The sequence below is a fragment of the Mesocricetus auratus genome, unplaced genomic scaffold, assembly GCF_017639785.1.
Source record: "Mesocricetus auratus isolate SY011 unplaced genomic scaffold, BCM_Maur_2.0 Super-Scaffold_100014, whole genome shotgun sequence".
Taxonomy (NCBI): domain Eukaryota; kingdom Metazoa; phylum Chordata; class Mammalia; order Rodentia; family Cricetidae; genus Mesocricetus; species Mesocricetus auratus.
In genome coordinates this window covers 16996348-17016205 of record NW_024429197.1, presented here as the reverse complement: position 1 = coordinate 17016205, position 19858 = coordinate 16996348, and the positions used below count along the sequence as shown (strand labels likewise).

The 19858-nt window shown below is 48.8% G+C and overlaps 1 protein-coding gene across 1 annotated transcript in view; it reads left to right on the top strand.

Moving 5' to 3' along the window:
• The first annotated feature begins 5479 nt into the window (after positions 1-5479).
• Positions 5480-19858, top strand: part of Stk40 (serine/threonine kinase 40) — a 36806-nt gene continuing 22427 nt past the window's right edge. Inside the window, exon 1 of the mRNA XM_005084373.4 lies at positions 5480-5669. The gene's annotated coding sequence lies outside the window, so the exon portion shown is untranslated. The remainder of the gene's footprint in view (positions 5670-19858) is intronic.

Sequence of the window (19858 nt, the reverse complement as noted above, 5' to 3'; positions counted from 1 at the left end):
CACAAAACAAACAAAAAACAGTTCAAGAAGAAAGACAGTGGTCTGAGGAAGTAAAAGAGACAAAGGGAGTGAAAACTGCCAGTGCAAAGATCTTGAGGTAGGAAGGCTTGGGTGAATAGCAGGTGTGTGTCTGCGATGGGAAGGGCGGGTGGGAAGAGCAGTGGGGTCTGCTTACAGTTTGTATTGAGAGGAGGCCTTGCTGGAGATTAAACCCAGGGCTTATGCTAAGCACAAAGTCTTAGAAGCTGAATACATCTTAGGCCCTGTTGCTAAAAAAAAGAACTTGTTTTCTTTAGCACTATCTACCTTCTGTTTTGTCCACTTCAGAAATTTAATTGCATTATCAGTCCTCTTATTTTCTTTATTTGGGTCCTGTGGTCTTCCCTTCATTTGGGGTCATCTAATTAGCATACCATCCACTGAGATTCTGTGGTTGATATCAACCTTCAAAGGTTGCTGCTCCCTGACCAGAAGACATCTTCATCAGTCACTCCTGACTCAAATGTTAGGGTTTTTTTGTTTTTTTTGAGACAAGGTCTCACTGTGTATCCCTGACTGTCATGGAGCTTGATATGTAGACCAAGCTGACATCAGACTCAGAACTCCGCCTACCTCTGCCTCCTGAGTTTGGGGAAATTAAAGACAAGCACCACCTCGTGTTCCTTAATTTTTCCCGTGTGTATGAGTGTTTGCCTACATGTATGCACAGGCATCGTGTATATACCTGGTGTCCTCAGAGGTCAGAAGAAGGCATTGGCTACCCTGGAACTGGAGTTATAGGTAGCTGTGATCCATCATGCAGGCACTGGGAACTAATCTGGGTCCTGTGTGAGAACAACCAGTGCTCTTAACTGCTGAGCCGTCACTCTAGCACAGAATTTTTCCCCCTTTGTAATGCTTTGTTTTGGAGATGGATTGTGTAGCCCTGACTCTCTTGGAACTCTATCTACAGACCAGGCTGGCCTTGAACTCAGAGATCCACCTGGCTAGCCTGGAATCCATGTGGACCATACTGACCTCCAACTCACTGCTTCTGCTCCTTCTTGTGAAGTGCTGGGATCGAAGACAAGCTCCAGCACACCCAGGGTTAGATTTTTGTTTGTTCATTTTTTGAGATACAGTCTCAAGCATCCTAACCTGGCCTTCAACTCATGATCTTCCTGCTTCCACCTCCCAAGCGACAGTATTGCAGGAGTGCACCACTGTAGCCAATGTAGGTGTCAGGTTCTCTTTTGCTCTCCTCAGGTCCTGTTAGGCTCAAGAAGTTCTTGAATTTTAGATCAGTTAGGTCAGATGCAGCTCACAGCTCCAGAGCTACATCTCTCTAGAGGGTCTTGTTGCCTCACAGAGAAAAATGAGCTGGCTCCTGTCTCCTTGAGTGTGTATGCGCTCTCTCTCTCCTCTCTCTCCTCTCCTCTCCTCTCCTCTCCTCTCCTCTCCTCTCCTCTCCTCTCCTCTCTCCTCTCTCTCTCCTCTCTCTCTCTGTCTCTGTCTCTGCTCTCTGTCTCTCTCTCTCTCTCTCTCTCTCTCTCACACACACTCTCACACACACACACACACACATACATGCATACACATACACACACTTCTCAGGCTCCCACATCTATGTTTTCCATGGTTTTCTAAATTTGTTTCTATATAGAGATTTTTTTTCCATTCCTCCTTGAAGGCTGGTCTTTAGTTCAGAAACTAAAAATAGTTTCTGCATTCTGTTGTGTCTTCTGTTCCCTGAGGTAACAAATGGAGAGTGTCCTAGCTGTGAACAAGAGGGACCCAGGGATACCGAGGAGAAGATGGCAGTGTGTTTCTAGACAGCACTGGGGTCTAGATTGCCATGGCATTTCACATCCACCCTTCCTGCAACCAAAGCGGGGGTCCCATTGATGACAGTATCCCCAGGAACTCGAAGTGCTCAAGCAGCATTGTTCATACCCATCTTTCAGTCTCGGAGAGAATTTGGTGGGGGAGGAAGTAGTTTGCAGGGAGGGGTCCACTGAAGCTTGGAAAGCTAGATGGACATAGCTACAAGGTGGCTCACACTTGAGATATCCAGGGGACATTGATATTTCCACCTCTCAGCGTGGCTGAACAGATGGGGACTTAAACCAGTCCAGTGAGCTCTAGCCAGGCAAGCCTGGTCAAAGGGCCAACAAGGGCCCTTGAAGTTCTCATTATTGTTCCAGAAGGAGCCAGAGGTACAGTGCAGTATTTGAAGAGTGATGAAAGCAGTTTAGACCCTGCAAGGGGTAGAACAGCAAGGTGGGCGTGGTCCTCGAAAGCTGGCTCTGACCCTGAGCTTCATGGCTGTGATGTCAGGCTGTAAGCAAGCAGCTGGGCATGATCCTAGTCTCAGAGGCAGGTGATTCTGAGTTCAAGGCCAGCCTGGTCTACCTACACCATGAGTTCTAGGCCAAGAATACATAGTAAAACCCTATCTCCCAAGTTGGAGTAGGTGGGGAGGTATTATCAAGGAAAAGAATAAAATGACCTTTAGAGGTAAGACCAGTTTTTTTGTTTTTGTTTTGTTTCCATTTTTTTTGTTTTGTTTTTGAAACAGAGTTTCTCTCTGGTTTTTGGAGATTGTCCTAGAATTTTGTAGACCAAGCTGGCCTTGAATTCACTTAGATCCACCTGCCTCTGCCTCCCTGATGAGGATGTCCTGTGTATATGTCAATAAAGCACTGTTGGCCAATAGGGAAGCAAGATAGGTGGGACTAGGAGTCCAGGAGGATTCTGGGTAGGAGAAACACAGGGAGTCACCATGTAGCTCACCAGAGAAATAAGATGTCCAGAACTTTGCTCCGGTAAGAGAAATACTTAGATTAACAATTATAGGGTAAATACTTAAGTCAGAGCTAGCCAGTAAGAAACAAGCAAGGCCAACAGCTTCATAATTAATATAGCCTCCTGTGTGTTTATTTGGGACTAATGCGCCTCTGGAACCAGGCTGGCGGGAAGGATTCCCCTTACACCTCCCAAGTGCTGGGATTAAAGGTGTACACCGCCATCGATCCAGAAGGCCAGTTCTTAAAAGTCTTTACAGATGGGAAGGCTAAGAACCATGAACCCATGAAGAAACAAGCCCAAAGAAGGAGGGGACTTTTCCCCAACCCATAGTCAAGTTAAATGAATGCTGCACTGGGCAGGACGATTTCCCCTCCCACAAACCTTGGATTACATGCCAGTACTAGAGATGAGACTTGGAGCTTCACACATGCCAAGGCCAACATTGTACCATCTGGGCTACATCTCCAGCCATCCAGTGCTCTTGACAGTTCACTGCTCATCTATCCTGTGAGTTAGACACTTCAAACTTGATAGACCGCTGGAGCTGGTGAGCACAGCCCTGTAATCCAAGCTGCTGGGCAAATTGAGGCAGATTACAAGTTCAAGGCCAGCTAGTATTATGGACTGAATGGAGAGCCAGCCTGAGCAACATATTGAGACTCTGTCTCAAAGACAAAAGCAGTGGAGAAGTATCTGCCTACCTTAGAAGAGGCCATAGGTTCAATCCCAAGCACCTAAAAAGCAAAAATAGCAAACCTTGCCATACTCAGGCCTTGGAACTTGGACACAGAAGTTAAAAAGCAGCCAGTAAGGAGAGCTGGGGTTCTGAAGCCTGAAGAAGCTGCTGGGGAGGAGATCTTCTCCCCTCCTCTATGGTAGTCCAATCTGCCTATACCTTGTCAAGAAGCCATTTTGAGCTGTTGTGACAGGTGTCACTGTGTTATGGCAGCACCATCTGTCTGTGAGTCGGAGTTGGAGAGCCAGCAGGAGACTGTCACCACGCACGTATGTCCCAGAGATCGAGTTGGTGTCCTGATGACAGTTTTTTTTTTTTAATCTCCTCTGGCTGGCACATTTAGTTTCTATTTCTTCCCCTCCTCTGCTTTGTTAAAAATCCTATATTTTGAGTCAGCTGAGAGTCTACAGGGAGTGGGGATGATGGTGTCAGCACCCAGTGATTCATCTTACTGATAATTAGAGATCTGGAAAACCCAAAACTCATTCCTGTCAGAGTCAGGGCTTCCGGAATCCTTAGTCTTCCCCCTTTGTCAGAGAGAGGCGCAAAGTGGGCCTGGTTCCAGGACGCCTGCCTTTGGGTCATGTGCCTCACAGAGGCTCCCTGACTGAGATCAGTGGGCATTTATAGGGTGTGGTGAGCCGGATCTGAATCTCATTGGGCCTTCACAGAGATGGTGTGATGTGTTATCTCCATTTGCACAGCCAGGATTTGCACTTAGATACCTAGCATGTAAGCGATACAACAAGGATTCAAACGCTAGCCTTTTGGAATCCACCAAACTTTCTTCTAAACCACAGCCCAACCACTACTGCCTGAGTGGTTATGCCCCTCTCACCCATCTCTGGGCACTAGCTCGGGCAGCTGTAAGCAGGTCACTAAAATGCCTCACTTTGCATAAGAAACGACCTTGGGAGCTGATCTGATTACTGTTTTCTTTCAGTCTTATCTACAGCTCAGTAGCCACCAAGCATTCAAAGGGACTAAGAAAGGAACATTGACTGGGATAGCTAGACTTCATGTCCCGGCAATACCTTGTTGAGGAGATGACAAATGCACGCTTATTCCTAGCAGAGCGTAGGCAGGGCCACGTGTGTCTACTCGTGGATACAGAATGACCCGAAGGAGGGGAGGAAAAAAGAGTCATCAAGCACCCCTGTTAACTCCGAGACAAAGGAGTGGGACTATGGCCGTTGGAATTGCTGCCACCGAGCCCTTCTGGCTGCTTCTACATGGCAGTGGAGGGAAGCCAGGCTTTCCGAGGGCCCCCAGTGAGTCACTGGACTGATGCAATCCCTTTAAAGGGCTCATCTGCTGGTGCAAGAAGCTGATTCATGGAGGGCGTGGTTGCTGGAGGAGGAGAAAGGGACGGAAACTGTGGCAGGAGGGAGTAAGGTAGATAGCCGGCTGAGATCAATCATTGGAACTCTTCACTGTAATCTCCCTGAACAAGTCTCTCGGGAGGTCCAGGGTGAACTTGGCCATGCTCCGGGTTTCTAAAGAGCCTAAAGTGAAATGAATTGTGGGCGTAGCGACAGCATTCCTATCTTCTCTTGAACCCAACTTAAGCGCTTTATCGCACAGATCTCCAGAGGCTGAGAAATGAGAATCAAGGAAATGCCGCTTTTCCAATGAATGCAGTACAGTTGGCGATTCTTATAGCTACTAGAGACGTCCCCAACCCCAGCAAAGCGAGCATAGGTTGGGCAAGGTTCTGCAGAACCAAGGCTGGGAGGCGCCTCCGTTCCAGCCCCCGTGGGTGTAGATTAGCGGTAAATACCGCCCCCTGATTGTCCAATCGTTTTACAGATTTGGACCCAGATTCCACCTAGAACCAATCGGCGATCGTATCTGGGTCTCCTGCCTGAAGGCTTCCGCCCGTCCTCAAGATGGCGGCACAAACCCAGACTCCGGCGAGGGGGGGGGGAGGGGCCGCGGGACGATGCGTCACTTCCGTTGTCAGGTGGCGGCGCCGCAGCCATGGAAGGAGGCGGTGGCAGCGGCTGCGGCTCGGGTGGCTGCGCTGGGAGGCAGCGGTGAGTTGCTCCCACGCCCCCGGCCCGGCCCCGGCCACCGGGACGGAGAGCCGAGCAGCCCCGGCTCTGGGCTGCGGACTATGGGCGAGCAGCGCTGAACCCCGGGAAAGGTGAGTCCGGGGTCCCGGGACGCCGAGCCGGGTGGGGGCCGAGTGCTGGCGGGGCGGGCCTCGGTGATCGTTGCGGAGGGACCCCGGTGACAGCCCGAAGCTGTTAGGCGCGACAAAAATGGCACTAACGAATGCTCTTTCCGCCGTCGGGGGTCTGTTCTTTCCGGCGGCGGGGGCGGCGGCAGCCGGGAGCCTGGGTCGCCGCAGCTCTGGGGAGTGGGCACTGCCCGCCTTGCCCAGACCCACTCAAACTGTCACTGAAGCAGCGGACGTTTGACCCGCGCTGAGTTTCCCCCTAAAGAGACCCTCTCTACGCCATGCTTCTCTCCTGACCTAGAGAGTGACTTGAAAGTTAGGACGAGTCCCCAGGGAGAGCCAACCAAGGCTTTCCTCCTGGAGCCCTCACCCGTTGGCACCGACACCATCGCTGCTGGGGAATTTTCACATCCTGGGCGGCGTTCAGGTGCGAGTCACAGCTACCTGCTTGCCAGCTCCACGTTGGGCCGGTCTTCACCGTGGGAGAGCTTGCTGTGGTCAGTGTTTCACCTGCCGTCCTGCTCAGGCCCGCCCATTCCTACGCTGCTTGGCCCCACCTTTCAACCCTGGGTAGGAGCTTTCGGATTCCCGGTGGCTTCTCTGTCCACCCCCACCCCCCAGGTTGTTGGCGGAAGGAAGAGGGAAGGAAGAGATGACAGCCGCCTTCAGAGGCTGGATAGACTTTGCTCCGTTTTAAGTCACTGAAGGAAACCGGTTGGCTTTGCTGGTTTTGAGAATCATTGAGGAAGAGGGTAGTCATGCTGGGCTGGGCACCTTTCCCTCTTGGCTGAGTAGTTTTGCATGAGATAAGGAAGAGCAAAATCGTAGGGCCCAGAGAGTTCCTATTTGTAAACACTGCTGGGAGTTCCTCCTGCCCTCCTTAATGGTCTTGTTTTGCCAGTTGTTTGTAGATTAGACCTAGACATGCCGGAGATAGTCATTCATTCATTCTTGCCTGCAAAGGCAAGTGCTGGGAAGTATTGGTAGGTTTTGGATCCATACTCCCTAAATTCTGGAATTAAAGGTGTGCACCACCGTGCCCCATACTTCCTAAGTTCAAATTCTGGTGCAGCAACTTTCTGGTTGTGTGACCTTGGACCCTTTGTATCAGTGTCCTCATTTGGAAAACATCTGTAATGATTAAGAATTATTATGGAGAGTTAAGAAGTTAACAACACATAATAAAGAGATTCTTATCTGAACTAGTTCTCTGTCTAGTTAGAGGAAGCTGACCTGCAAGTGGATAGTTGAAATGTGATCTACAAAAGCTACAGGAACCGAATGCCCAGGGGACCCAGTAGGAAAGCTGTTAGCTCAGTCTGGGCTGTGGAAGCTCGGCGTGGTGTCCTAGGAAGAGTGGACAGTGGTGACAGGAGTCCAGTCTAGGATGATGGGGGGGGGGGCTTAGCCAGATGAGAATACAGTGGAAGATGCTGTGTGGAGAGAATTACAGAGTCAGAAAATTTGCGTTTATTTCAGAAACCTCAGCTTGTTCGGTATAGTGGTATGGAAGCTGACATAGTACAAAGTGAAGCAAAATAAATTGATGAAGAAATGAACATCTCATTGGTAATTTGAGACTTTATGCCTGGTGCAGTGAAAGGCTAGCAAAAAACTTTTACCTGAGTAGCATGACTAGATCCGTGTTTTAGATAGCTTTCTCTGTGCAAGAGAGGTGAAGAGTTGGAGGGTGAAAGAGCTAGAGACCTCGTCAGAGACCACCTCACCTCTCCAAGACCTCGTCAGAGACCACCTCTCCAAGAGGAGAGCTGGCATAGGCATAATGTGTTGAGGAGGCACCATTTGCTGCCCGTGCTAAGTGGCTAACCCTTTGCAATGCCTGGCACATGTACCCTTCTCTTTCTGAGATTTCAGGTTGCCTAAGCAGCTGGCAAGGTAGGGCTTCCCTCCCAGAAGGCGGGTTGTAAGGGGCGTTACATTGTCACTCTTGTGCCTTTAATGGGTAAGGTTGTAGAGGTTAAGAGCTTGTTTGACTCAAGCGGATCTGGTTCTAATCCCGGCCCTGCTGGCCACTAGGGGCTACATAGAGTGTCTCTATGCCCAGATTTCTCACTGTAAAAAGAAACAGTGGCACTACCTCCCCAGAAGGGCAGTTGGGAGGATTAAGATAGATGTTGCAGGGTTGGTTAGTGCGTGGCATGCACTGGGTAGTAAATGCTTAGCAAATGGTAGTTTTCATTGCCAGCTGCTGGAGAGGTCTGGCAACTACTTGAGTGTTCACAGGAACTAGAGCTGTGTTCCTTTGAGCTGTCAGGACTGTCCTGAGGAGTTAGGAGAGCTACACACAGACTGAGGAACTAGAGCTGTGTTCCTTTGAGCTGTCAGGACTGTCCTGAGGAGTTAGGAGAGCTACACACAGACTGAGGAACTAGAGCTGTGTTCCTTTGAGCTGTCAGGACTGTCCTGAGGAGTTAGAGCTACACACAGACTGAGACTCTATCTTTTTTTTTTTAAAGATTTATTTATTATATATACAGCATTCTCCTTGCATATACGCCTGCAGGTCAGACAGGGTACCAGATCTCATTATAGATGGTTGTGAGCCACCATGTGGTTGCTGGGAATTGAACTCAGGACCTCTAGAAGAGCAGTCAGTGCTCTTAACCTCTGAGCCATCTCTCCAGCCCGACTGAGACTATCTTTTTTTTTTTTTTGTTTTTCCAGACAGGGTTTCTCTGTGACTTTGGAGGCTGTCCTGGAACTCGCTTGGTAGTCCAGGCTGGTCTCGAATTTACAGAGATCCGCCTGCCTCTGCCTCCCAAGTGCTGGGATTAAAGGCGTGCGCCACCAATGCCCGGCCCGACTGAGACTATCTTAACCCTACCCCAACCCCCAGAAAAGTAGAACTGCTGAGAAATAAAATTGTTTTGTTTTGGCCTTTTGAGACAGGGTCTCTCCATGTAGCCCAGACTGGCTTCAAATTTGTGTTGATCCTCCTGCCTCTGCCTCATTAGTGCTGGGATTACATATTTGTGTCTCCAAGTTTGGCTGATAAATAGCATTTTGTTTGTTTGTTTGTTTGTTTTTGTTTTGTTTTTCAAGACTGAATTTCTCTGTGTAGACTTGGCTGTTTTGGATCAGGCTCACCTTGAACTCAGAGATCCTCCTGTTTCTGACTCCTGAGTGCTGAGATTAAAGGTGTGCACCACCACCACCACCACCACCACCACCACCACCACCACCACCACCACCACCACCACCCAGTGATAAATAGTAATTTAAAGTATGAACTGGAGAAAATGTATGTTAAGTTCTCTGGAGTCCCCACCAATGAGCCTGGTCTGGAACCTGAGTTAGCATCTTCAGGAAGCATCACACTTGATGTATGTGTGGTGCATCAGGTATATGTATGCATATACTTAGGTATATGGTGGTTCAAAGTAGAGCATCTCTGTTGTCCCCATGTGACTGTCATGTGCTGGGTACAGGGACAAGGAAGAGGGGAGGACAGACTCTGCTGCAGAGGAAGGTGTGTCCAGTGAAGATTGGCACCCTGATTGGCACTTAACAGACAGGCACTGGGGAATCTTTCGCAGAAGTCTGTGCAGCATGAAGCACAAATCAAGGGAACAGAAGGAATGACTTGTCTGGGGACGAGGACGTTGAGGAGAGGTTTGGAGAGCCCTTAGAACTTTGACGAGTGGATGATTTTCTGGGGTCCTGTGAAGCACTTGAAGCAGTGTGAATGGGTGTGGGGGCACTTTAGGTACCACAGGGGTTCTATCACAAAATGCAACAGGACTTGCTGCAGGACATGCTGGAGAGGTAAGTAGGCACCCAGTGCAGATGTTCCAGCTTTGTTACTCTGTTGGCGCCTGCGTGCTGGAGACACATTAAACCTTCTTCCAAAGAGCCCTCTGGCTTCAGAAGAACCGTGGGCTGGGAGAGTGGGTGCTGCAGCAATCTCAGGCAGGCTGGCGGGGGCTTGGAACAGGGCAGCTGAGAAGGAGGATTTCATGAGTTCAAGTCCAGCTGCAGGGCAATAGTCTCAAAAAATAATTTAAAAAATGTATAGGAAGGTGGGGAGGAATTGGAGGAGGAGAAAGAATATGATCAAAACATATTGTATAAATTTATTGTTTTTGTTTTTCGAGACAGGGTTTCTCTGTATTGTTTTGGAGGCTGTCCTGGAACTCGCTCTGTAAACCAAGCTGGCCTCAAGCTCACAGAGATCCCCCTGCCTCTACTTCCTGAGTGCTGGGATTAAAGGTGTGTGCCACCAACGCCCAGCTGTATAAATCTTTTTAAAATAAGAAAATTTGGAAGCTTGAGTATGTTAGAGTGTTGGTAGCTCCGTTGGTAGAGTGCTGGCTTGGCGTGCATGGAGCCCTAGTCCAGTCCCCAGCAGTGGGTGTACTAGTACATGCCGGTAATCCAGCACGCGGGAGGCAGAGGCAGGAGGTTTACATGCCGGTAATCCAGCACGCGGGAGGCAGAGGCAGGAGGTTTACATGCCGGTAATCCAGCACGCGGGAGGCAGAGGCAGGAGGTTTACATGCCGGTAATCCAGCACGCGGGAGGCAGAGGCAGGTGGATCTCTGTGAGTTCAAGGCCAGCCTGGTCTACAGAGTGAATTCCAGGACAACCTCCAAAACAATACAGAGAAACCCTGTCTCAAAAAAACCAAAAAAAAAAAAAAAACAGATTATAGCTTCAAGGTGGCCCCCAGACTCCCCTACACATCTTCCCAAGCCCTGGAATCAAGAGCCGAGGGAGAGAGACTAGTGTTGCATTTGTGGTTGACTTGCTGTTTTAGAGATGGTTCCATTTATAAGGGTGCATTCTGTCATTCTAGGATATATCCTGCACCTTCTTGAGTGTAACTGATTGAGCAGGCTGTTTAGCTCGACTGACTTTCTTTTCCCTGTTCAAATTATTTTTTGTTTGTATGTATGTGAGGTTGCATTAGTTTGTATTCACTGAATGCGTGTGTCTGTGGAGGTCAGACCTCCTGGAGTTGGAGTTCCAGGTGGTTATGAGCTACCTGATGTGGGTGCTGTGAACTGAAAACAGGTCCTCTGCAAGGGCAGTAAAATGCTCTTAACCAGTAGGCCATTTCTCCAGCCCCTGACTTTCTTCATACATGTGGTTTAACACATCCTAAGTATCTGTGGGACAAATGCCTAAGAGCTGCTTCTACTTCTTTGACAAGGTCCTTCTATAATAGCCCAAGTTGTTCTCAGACTTACTACATAGCCCAAGGGGGCCTTGAACTCGCCACCCTCCTTTCTCTGCCCCCAGAGTGCCAAGCCTTCCTAAACCCCAGCAGGTATGCTACTCCTGAGTGAACAGGTACAGCCGGCTACCACCCTCCCGCCTGTGGCAGATGTGGGGGTAAGCTGGTGGGGGTGGGTGGGAATGTGAATTCCTGGGGTTTAGCTCTCCAGTCTGTGAGACTTTGGATACCATGTCTGGTGTCCAGGTCTGGCCAAAAAAGTCCTGCTGCTTTTGCTGGCAGCATCCTGGGTTAGGGGTACATCTCATGGGCAATGGGTGTGTTTTCTTTTGAAGAAATAGGAAGGAAGTCAGCAATAACAAAAGGCTTCGCATCACCAGAGATCCCCTGTGGAGGGAGTATCCTGGACACTGTGTGGCCTCGGAGGGGCTGGGCTTGTCTCAGTTTTACTGAACAGCTTGGCTGGGATCAGAGGGATTAAGGAATCTGCCCTGTGCTAAACAGCTAATGAGAACAGAGCCGGGACTTTCCATCCATCCTTGTGTGACTCTGGAACCCATGTTACCCTTTTTCTACTCTGGCCAGGCTCTGGCCCCAGGGAGCCTAGTCCACAGGATCTTGGAGTCACAGAGCTTAGAGCTGGAAGGGACCTTGATAGCACTGAACCAGTCCCTCCTTTGCTTGAAAAATGGGACTGTCACTGCCTGGAGACAAGTTCCTCGTTCCTCCCTGTGGGAATTAGGTAGGGACACTTTAAAGCTTGTTAGCCAGTTGTCAGATCTGGCTTCAGAACCCAGCTCTCACATGCTAGCCAGATGACCTGGAACAAGTCATTCTGAGCCCAGTGTCCTCACCTGTAAGAGGGGCAACCATCTCTGCACCAAGTTGAAACCAGGTTACTGTGGTATCAAGTTTAGCTTAGTTTCTGGCCAGGGCTGGGGTAATCATTAGTGGCCTGTGTGTACCCTAAGGCTCAAGTCAGTCTTTAGTACTGTAGATACCAGGTGGCAACAGGAAGTTCCTTATAGGTATGTTTGCAAGCTGCCTGAGGGAGCTTATATTTACCAGGAATACTGGCCTTGACTCTTCTAGCCTTAGCTCCTCGGACCGCCCTGCCTCAGCATACAGTTCCACACATCTGGGGTATTTATTTTCCACCTGCTACCATGTCACAAGATGCCCAGCCTCATTGGATGCGATTACTGCACTTAACAGTTTCAGTCAATTCAGCAAATTTTCAGATTCTTAAAAATTATCATTATAGCTGGGCAATGGTGATGAAAGGTTCAGGCATTACGCTGGCCTGCCGTGTTACCTGGCAGGATGCACTCAGGCAACACTCTGGCCAGCCCAGAGTTCTGTGAGAACCACGCAGGTGCCAAGGACGCTTACGCTCTCTTTTACTCTTTTACTCTCATCATCTCATCCTCTCATTCTCTCTTACTCTCGTCTTTCTCTCTCATCCTCTCTCATCTCTGTCATGTCTGTCTGTCGCTCCCCCCACCCCTTTCAGTCTCCCTATAATAAACTATTATTAATATGCTCTCCATGGCTTGTGCTCCATCCATCACGCTGGTCCTTATTCCTTTTTAACAGCAGGTGACACACGCCTTTAATCCCAGCACTCAGGAAGCAGAGGCAGGCCATCAGGCAATCATTGAGTTCCAGGCCAGCCTGGTCTATGAGTGAGTTCCAGGACAGTCAGAGTTACTTAAAGAAACTCTACCTCAAAAATAAATAAATAAATAATCTATAGGTGAATAGTCAAATAATATGAAAGAATATGAATGAGAATTATAAAAGATTTTCTTCCCACTTTGGACTCTTCTAAAAATTCCCTGTGCATATTCAAGGGTGTTTTTAAATTTTTTTGTTTGTTTTTCGAGACTCAGTTTCTCAGTAGCTATGGAACCAGTCCTGGAATTTGTTCTGTAGACCAGGCTGGCCTTGAACTCACAGAGATCTTCCTGCCTCTTCCTCCTGAATGCTGGGGTTTTGATTTTTTTAGCCAAAAGAGAATCGTATGTACATACAGTATTTCGGCTTGTTTGGTGGATTGCTTTGAGGCAGGGTTTCCTTGCATAACCCTGGCTGTCCTGGAGCTCACTGTGTAGATCAGGCCAGCCTCTGACTCCCAAATGCTACCATTAAAGGTGTGCACCACCATGCCTGGCTTACAGTTTGTTTTTTGAGGGGGTAATATATCATAGACATTTTCCTCTGTTGTTATGGACTTCTTCTCAAAGGCTTAATAGCATTTCACTCTCTGGATAGGACATAGTTGGTTAACCTTTTTTTTTTTCCCTTGGTAGGTGGTAAGATTGTTTCCTGTCTGGCTCTGTGGGTATTTTGATTTGTGTTTGTGTATAGTTTGTCTTTTTCTCTTCTGTAATGCATAAGTCCCAAATTGAAATGATCTTTGTGAACTTGTATGCTCATACCTAGAGAATAAATCCTCAGAACTACTGGAATTACTCTGCCCCAGGCATGTGAGTTTCCTTTTGCTGGTTCTCACTTCATACATAGTATGTGGTTTTCTGAGTAGCTGCTGAGTGACCTGCGGTGAAGACCCCTCAAGCAGTATATACTCAAGGAAGACATGCTAACCTTAGTGTCTGGGTGGTGCTTCATGGTCCTAGAGATAGGCTTGCTCTAGCCTTTCGGTGGCTCGGAACACAAATGGGCCCATCCACCTGCTTTAAGCACTCTGGGTTATAGGCATATGCCACAATGCCTAGTTACTGTGGTGTGGGGAATCTAGGCAAGTGCTCTACCAACTAAGCTACAGCTTCAGCCCAAAGTTGCAAAATTTAATTTAACTTTTTATAGAGACAGGTTAAAAGAGGTAGTTTATTGGCTCTGATCCAAGTGCCTTTTTTTGCGGGGTGACAGTGATTTTTTTCTTTTTTTAAATGTTGAAGGCGGTACAAGGGGGAAATTGCTGCATGCATGCTCAGCCTTGGCTTTCCTGTGTCATTCTGAAAATCCCAGCCAGACATTTGCCGGGTGCCTTATGCATGTTGCTTCTCAGAGCAGCTCTGGTGACACACTCTTCTTGGGCGCAGTGCCGCCCGGCTCCTCCAGGTGAGCACAGAAATGGGTGTCCAGGTCACATAGTGGACAGAAAGGTGACTCTCAGACTTAGCCGTCCCTACTTTGAGCTCTTGTTGCTTTTTCTTTGCCTGATTTCCGCTATTCTAGGTGACAGTACTTGAACTCCTTATGGGAGTCTGTGGCAGGCCTGTTCTTGGGTTGAGTCAACCACACAAAACCGTGACTGATATTTTGAGCTGAAGGGACCCTGAGTCACATGCGAGGATCTTCCTTGCTGTGAGCTTCTTGTCTAGCCAGTGAACTGTCAGCTACTTGCTCAAATATTCCTTGCCCATGGCACAAGGCCCCCTTCAGAACCATGGCCCACCACAAAAGTCTACAAGCCAGTGTGCGTGGCTGCTTTTCTGGATGGGAGATACCAGGCCATCACAGCTCGAAAGAGCTGTTAAGACCGTCCCTTCCTCTGACACCACATGCCCTGACAGATTTTTTTGTTGTCACATCAGCTGCTTCCGGAGGCAGGGAGGAGGGATCGGTTGGTGACAGGACTGGCCACAATGTCCCGGAGCCTATTCTGGTGGGCTCTAAGAGTGATTGCTGGTGAAACCTGCCTCCAGCAGCAGCCAGCCCCCTTCAGCATCCACAGGGGCTGGGGTTGCACAGTCTTTTCCCTAGAGGAACCATACAGAGTGCCTGTTTGCCTTCGGTGCACAGCCCTGTGGCTGTTCTAAAATTGCCCAGACCCACCCTGGCTGGCACCTTGTCTTCTAGTGGAGCCCACTGGGGAGTCCTGAGGGTTTGAAGTGATTCCACAGTCTCCTGGTATGGGCTGAATTTAAAGCCTGCTTCCTGGAGGAGAGAGACAGAGCTGGGTCCCCTAGCTGCAGAGTGGTCCCCAGCCTGCAGTGTTCAGTGTGACTGAGTGCTGCTGAGGAAAGCTGCCTGATGGCAGCGGATGTACTTTGGGGGAGCTGTGCAGGCCCTTTGTGAGCACCCCTCCCACTTCCCCCTGGCTGAGTCACTTCCTCTCTGGCTGCAGCAGGTATTCTACCACAGGCCCAGAGCAGAGCAGAGCGCCTGCAGTGGGTGAGGCTCGCTCTGTGTAGCCCTCCCTGTCAGCAGTAACCCCATGCAGTACAGTGCAGCGTGTAGAGAATGATAGGGTGGTATATTTTCCTAACAGACTAGAGCTATGTGTATCCTCTTGCATGTAAAAAAGTGAGTAGAGTCATCACTCTGTTTGGGAATAGTGAAGACTCAGCACATACATGAGTCTTTGTCGTCAGGGAATCCTGATCCTCCTCCCATCCCCCCAGCATCCATCCGGAGCACAAAGCAAATGGCTTCCAGTGGTTCTTTTGAGATCCTGGGAGAGAATTCATGCCTCCTTCAGCAGTACTTGCCATTCAGATTCAAAGGGATAGATAGCCCTGAAACAGTCTCACTCCCGCCAGGGTAAGAGCAAAGAACAGGACTCTGGGAGCTCCTGGCCACCAGGCTTTGGTTTCTTAGTCCTGAAAAAGCAGGCATTTGTTTTGCAGGTGTAGTTTAGTGGTAGGGAACTTGCCTACGATGCATAAGGCCTGGGTTCTGTCCCCAGCATTGTAACAAAAGCACAAATAGATGAACGAATGAGAAAGTTGTTAAAATTATAAAGAACCCAGGCAGGGCATGGTGGTGCAGGCTTGTAATCCCAGCACTTGGAAGTCAGAGGCAGCAGGAGAACCAGGAGATTGAGGTCAGCCTGGTCTACAGATTGAGTAAAGTCCTGCATTGGGGAGAGGGGTGCTAAGAATGGGTCCTTAGTAATTAGAAGGTGCCATTCAAGTACGAACCAGAAATTCATGTGCTTGGAGAAATTCTCCACCAGGTTACCTGTGCCGCAGCAGGGACACTTGTCTTCTCCTGCCGGCACCAGGATAATATCTGGTCTTTTGGACATCCTGTGAAAGAAATGTTACTATCCTTTTTTTACAAATGAGGAAACCAAGGCCCACAAAGGGTAGGGGTTAACTCACTTAGGGTCACAAAGCAAGTGACTGATGGGAACTAACCCTGAACCCTGGCTTACATGACCTTTTAGTGGTCTTGCTCTCCCAACTGGCATTTGATTAACTGGTCAGTGGCTTGAAACCCTTGTTTGTGGGCTGTGAATTCCTCTTGCTTCCTTGAGTGTAGAGAACAAATCTGTAGGGAAGTTGGCAGTCTCTGGGTGTAGAGGGGACGGTTAAGGAAGCAACAGACTTAGCATTGGAAAACCTGTATCCCTGGCTCAACCTTTTTGCTTGTTTTTGTTTTCTGAAACAGGATTTCTCTGTGAAACAGTCCTGGCTGTCCTGGAACTCACTCTGTAGACCAGGCTGGCCTCTTCCTCCTGAGTGCTGGGGTTAAAGGCATGCGCCAACACACCTCCTGGCCCCGCCTCAACATTTCCAGCTAGCTCTTTGATGCTCAGCAGGTTCTCAGCATCTCAGTTTCTTTTTCTAGAAAGTGTGCATGCACCTGCGTGTGTTGGGGAGGATCAGTTAGAATTATATATTTGCAACTGCTTTGTAAACTATAAAGCTGTAACAAAAATTATTTAGGATAGTTAATGTAATCCCACTTGGATTCTAAGAGACCTTACATCAAGGTTTGGTCTGTTTATAGGTCCGGGGCGGGATGGACAGATGGTCTACACATGAATGGGTTTGATTCCATGGTTAGGATGTCTCTCCACTATCTAAACAACCCAATTTAGACCTTGTCCTACCTGTGCATTTCTGACGTGAGCCTTTCTATTTTATTTTTCATAGGAAGGGTCTCGCTGTAGCTCAGGCTAGCTTGAATTCATGGTGATTTCTTGTCTCCATCTCACTAGCACTGGGGTACTTTTCTCTCTTGATTTCTCTTTTTGTTCTTTTCTTTATTGGGAGGGAGGTAGTTCTCACGATGTGACCCAGTCTGGCCTCCTGACTCTACTTCCTAGGTGTTGGATTAATAGGCATGTGCCACTACATCTAGTTTGCCACGAGATGCTTTTCCTGGTAGACATTGCCTAGTCTGCCCTGTTCTGTTCCCACACCAATCCTGGCCTGACCGAGGGCAGGGTTCTCCTGTGAATCACACTTTGTGCCTTCATATTCAGCTGTCTCTGTCCCCTGCCCTAACATTGGCCTCGGTGTCTTAGAGATGCATGGCCTGTTTTCTCCTGACCTTTTGGAAGGCATGGACTGGGCTCAGGCAAGTAGACATGAGTTGGACTTGTTCTCTGGGAGCCCACAGCCTGGGACGGGGGAGTGACACAAATCAATAGTCACAGCCCAGTGAGAGAGTGCAGAGGTGTATGCGGGTGCTCTGGGTGGTCCTGGCAAGTGGCTGTAAGTATTTGTTATAAGTGACAGACACGTCAGTGAGGACTGAGAGAAGGACAAGCAGGCCATAGAGAAGGGCAGGGCAAGACTGTTCATGGAACATACAGCGCCCATGACTCATGGGCTACATTTAGCGTCATATAAGAGCAGGGAGGTGGGGGAGGTAGCCTGGGTCTGGCAGCCTCACCAGGGAGCTTGGGTTTCTTCCTGAAAACGGGGAACCTTGGAGAACCTCTGCAGTAGATAGCTGACCATGCCACCTGATATCTCTTGTCTCATTACCCAGCTAGCAGAGGCAGTGTCTTGTCTTTGATGGAGTGGTCCCTGAATCCTTTCTCGTCAGCCTGAAGGAGAGCAGTGGCCCACTACCCTGCCCTTGGTGCGGAGTACCGAGGATGCATTGCAGAAAGGCGCCATCAGGTGGTGGACATAAAGATTACAAGTCCTCATTTTCCTCCTCATTTCTTGGTCATATAAGACTAAATCTGTTCCTGTCAGGCTGACCCTGCCAGGCAAGAGGGGTTTCAGGTTCTCCCACTGTGATTATGTACCTAAAGACAGGCCCCTTTAAGCTTGTGGACTGACTCTTGGGAGTATTCCAGCTGGTTGGACTTTGTCCTGTGTCTCTGAGAATGCATGACTCTTGTTCACACCTAAACACCTGTGCATATTACATAACCCACACATGCTTTTCAAACCCAGGAAATGTAACTGGGGCTGGAGAGATGGCTCAGAGCACTTGTTGCTCTCCCAGAGCACCTGAGCTTGGCTTCCAATACCCACATCAGGGGGCTCACAACTGCCTGTAACTCTGGCTCTAGGGGACCCAGTGCCCTCTTCTGAGGACATCCACACATGGTCTACACTCTCACACACACATGCATATAAGTAAAACATAATAAAAGAAATCAAGAAAAGAAGTATAAATGTGCCATTGCCCCCCACACACACACACAGTGAGGGTGCCTTTATTCTTTGCTAGTTGCCTATGTCCTCTATGACTTTCTTCTCAAGAATTACCCCCTTGCATTTATATGCTGTTTGTCTTTAGTTTCCTTTATCTTGCTGTTTTGTTTGAGACCAGATCTTACTGTGTAGACTTGGCTAGCCTGGAATTCAGCTATATAGCTCAAAGTCAGAGATCCACCTGCTTCTGCCTCCCAAGTGCTGGGTTTAAAAGTGCATCACCAACAAAGACTCTACTTGGTAGCTGATGTTGGCCTAGAACTCACTGTTTGCCTCAGGCTGGGAACAGTCCTGTTCCTCAACCATCCCAGCGTTGAGATTACAGACATGAACTTAGCTGTTCTAGAACTTGCTTTGTAGACCAGAAGCTCCACTCGCCTCTGCCTCCCAAGCTACCACCACCCACCAATAAATGAGACAGACAGACACACAGACACACCTCAACTCAAGGTTGTCACAGTTATATTCATTTTGTCCAGTTTTGCCAAAGAAGAGCATACGTAAGGAATACATCTCTGTTAAATGTGCCATATAGGGAGGCCCATGGTGTTTCCATTATTAGGGATAGTAACTTCTGCCGTTTGGACTGGTTGCAACTTGCTCCTCTTCAGTTGGAGTGAATTGCACAGAACTTTTGACTGACGGTTGTTTTGAGAAATGTGTGCACCTAGAACCAGCTCCGCAGGAAGTGTGGCAGTGGAAAGATTTACAGCCCAGCATATGTGCTTCTCCCAGCCCTCCAAATGCTCTTAGACCAGAGGTACTGTCTCTTTAATTCTGGTTTTTCCCTAACCCCCACACTGTCCCCAAACTGGAACAGGATGGTGGAACTGTCAAAGATGGCTTCATCATCCTGAATGGCCCCTTACTGTGTCGTCAGTAGAGTAGTATCAGCTAGTGTGCCAGTCTTGGCCTGCAGAATAGAGCGCCACTGCTCTCTGAAGGACCACAGAGGATGTAGCGCTCTGCCTCCACTCAGCAGAGCCATGTCCTGTTGACCCCTTCCACAGCAGGCACACCTGCTTCTGCCCAGCTCTGCCCCAGGCCTTCAGCAGCTCAGGTCTCTAGGCTTCCTCTTCTCCCCGTTTGTGGAGCACTAGCTACCAACCATTGGGGCCTGTAGTCTGAGGCAGCAGACAGCAGATTCAACATCCCTCAAGCCAGGGCACCCCTTGCTACTGTGTTTGAACTTTTTAAAAATTAATTATGTATTTACTTATTAGATTTATTTATTTATTACATATACAGTGTTCTGCCAGAAGAGGGCACCAGATTGAATTGTAGATGGTTTTGAGCCACCATGTGGTTGCTGGGAATTGAACTCAGGACCTCTGGAAGAGCAGTCAGTGCTCTTAACCTCTGAGCCATCTCTCCAGCCCCGTGGTTGAACTTTTGTTTGTTTTGTTGGTCTAGAACTTGCTGTGTAAACCAGGCTAACCTCCAACTCACAGAGATCCACCTGCCTCTGTTGGGATTAAAGTCGTGTGCCACTATGCCGACACCCAGCTGTTGTTAAGTTTCTTTTTTTTTTTTTTTTTTTTTTGAGGCAGGGTTTCTCCGAGGCTTCTGGAGGCTGTCCTGGA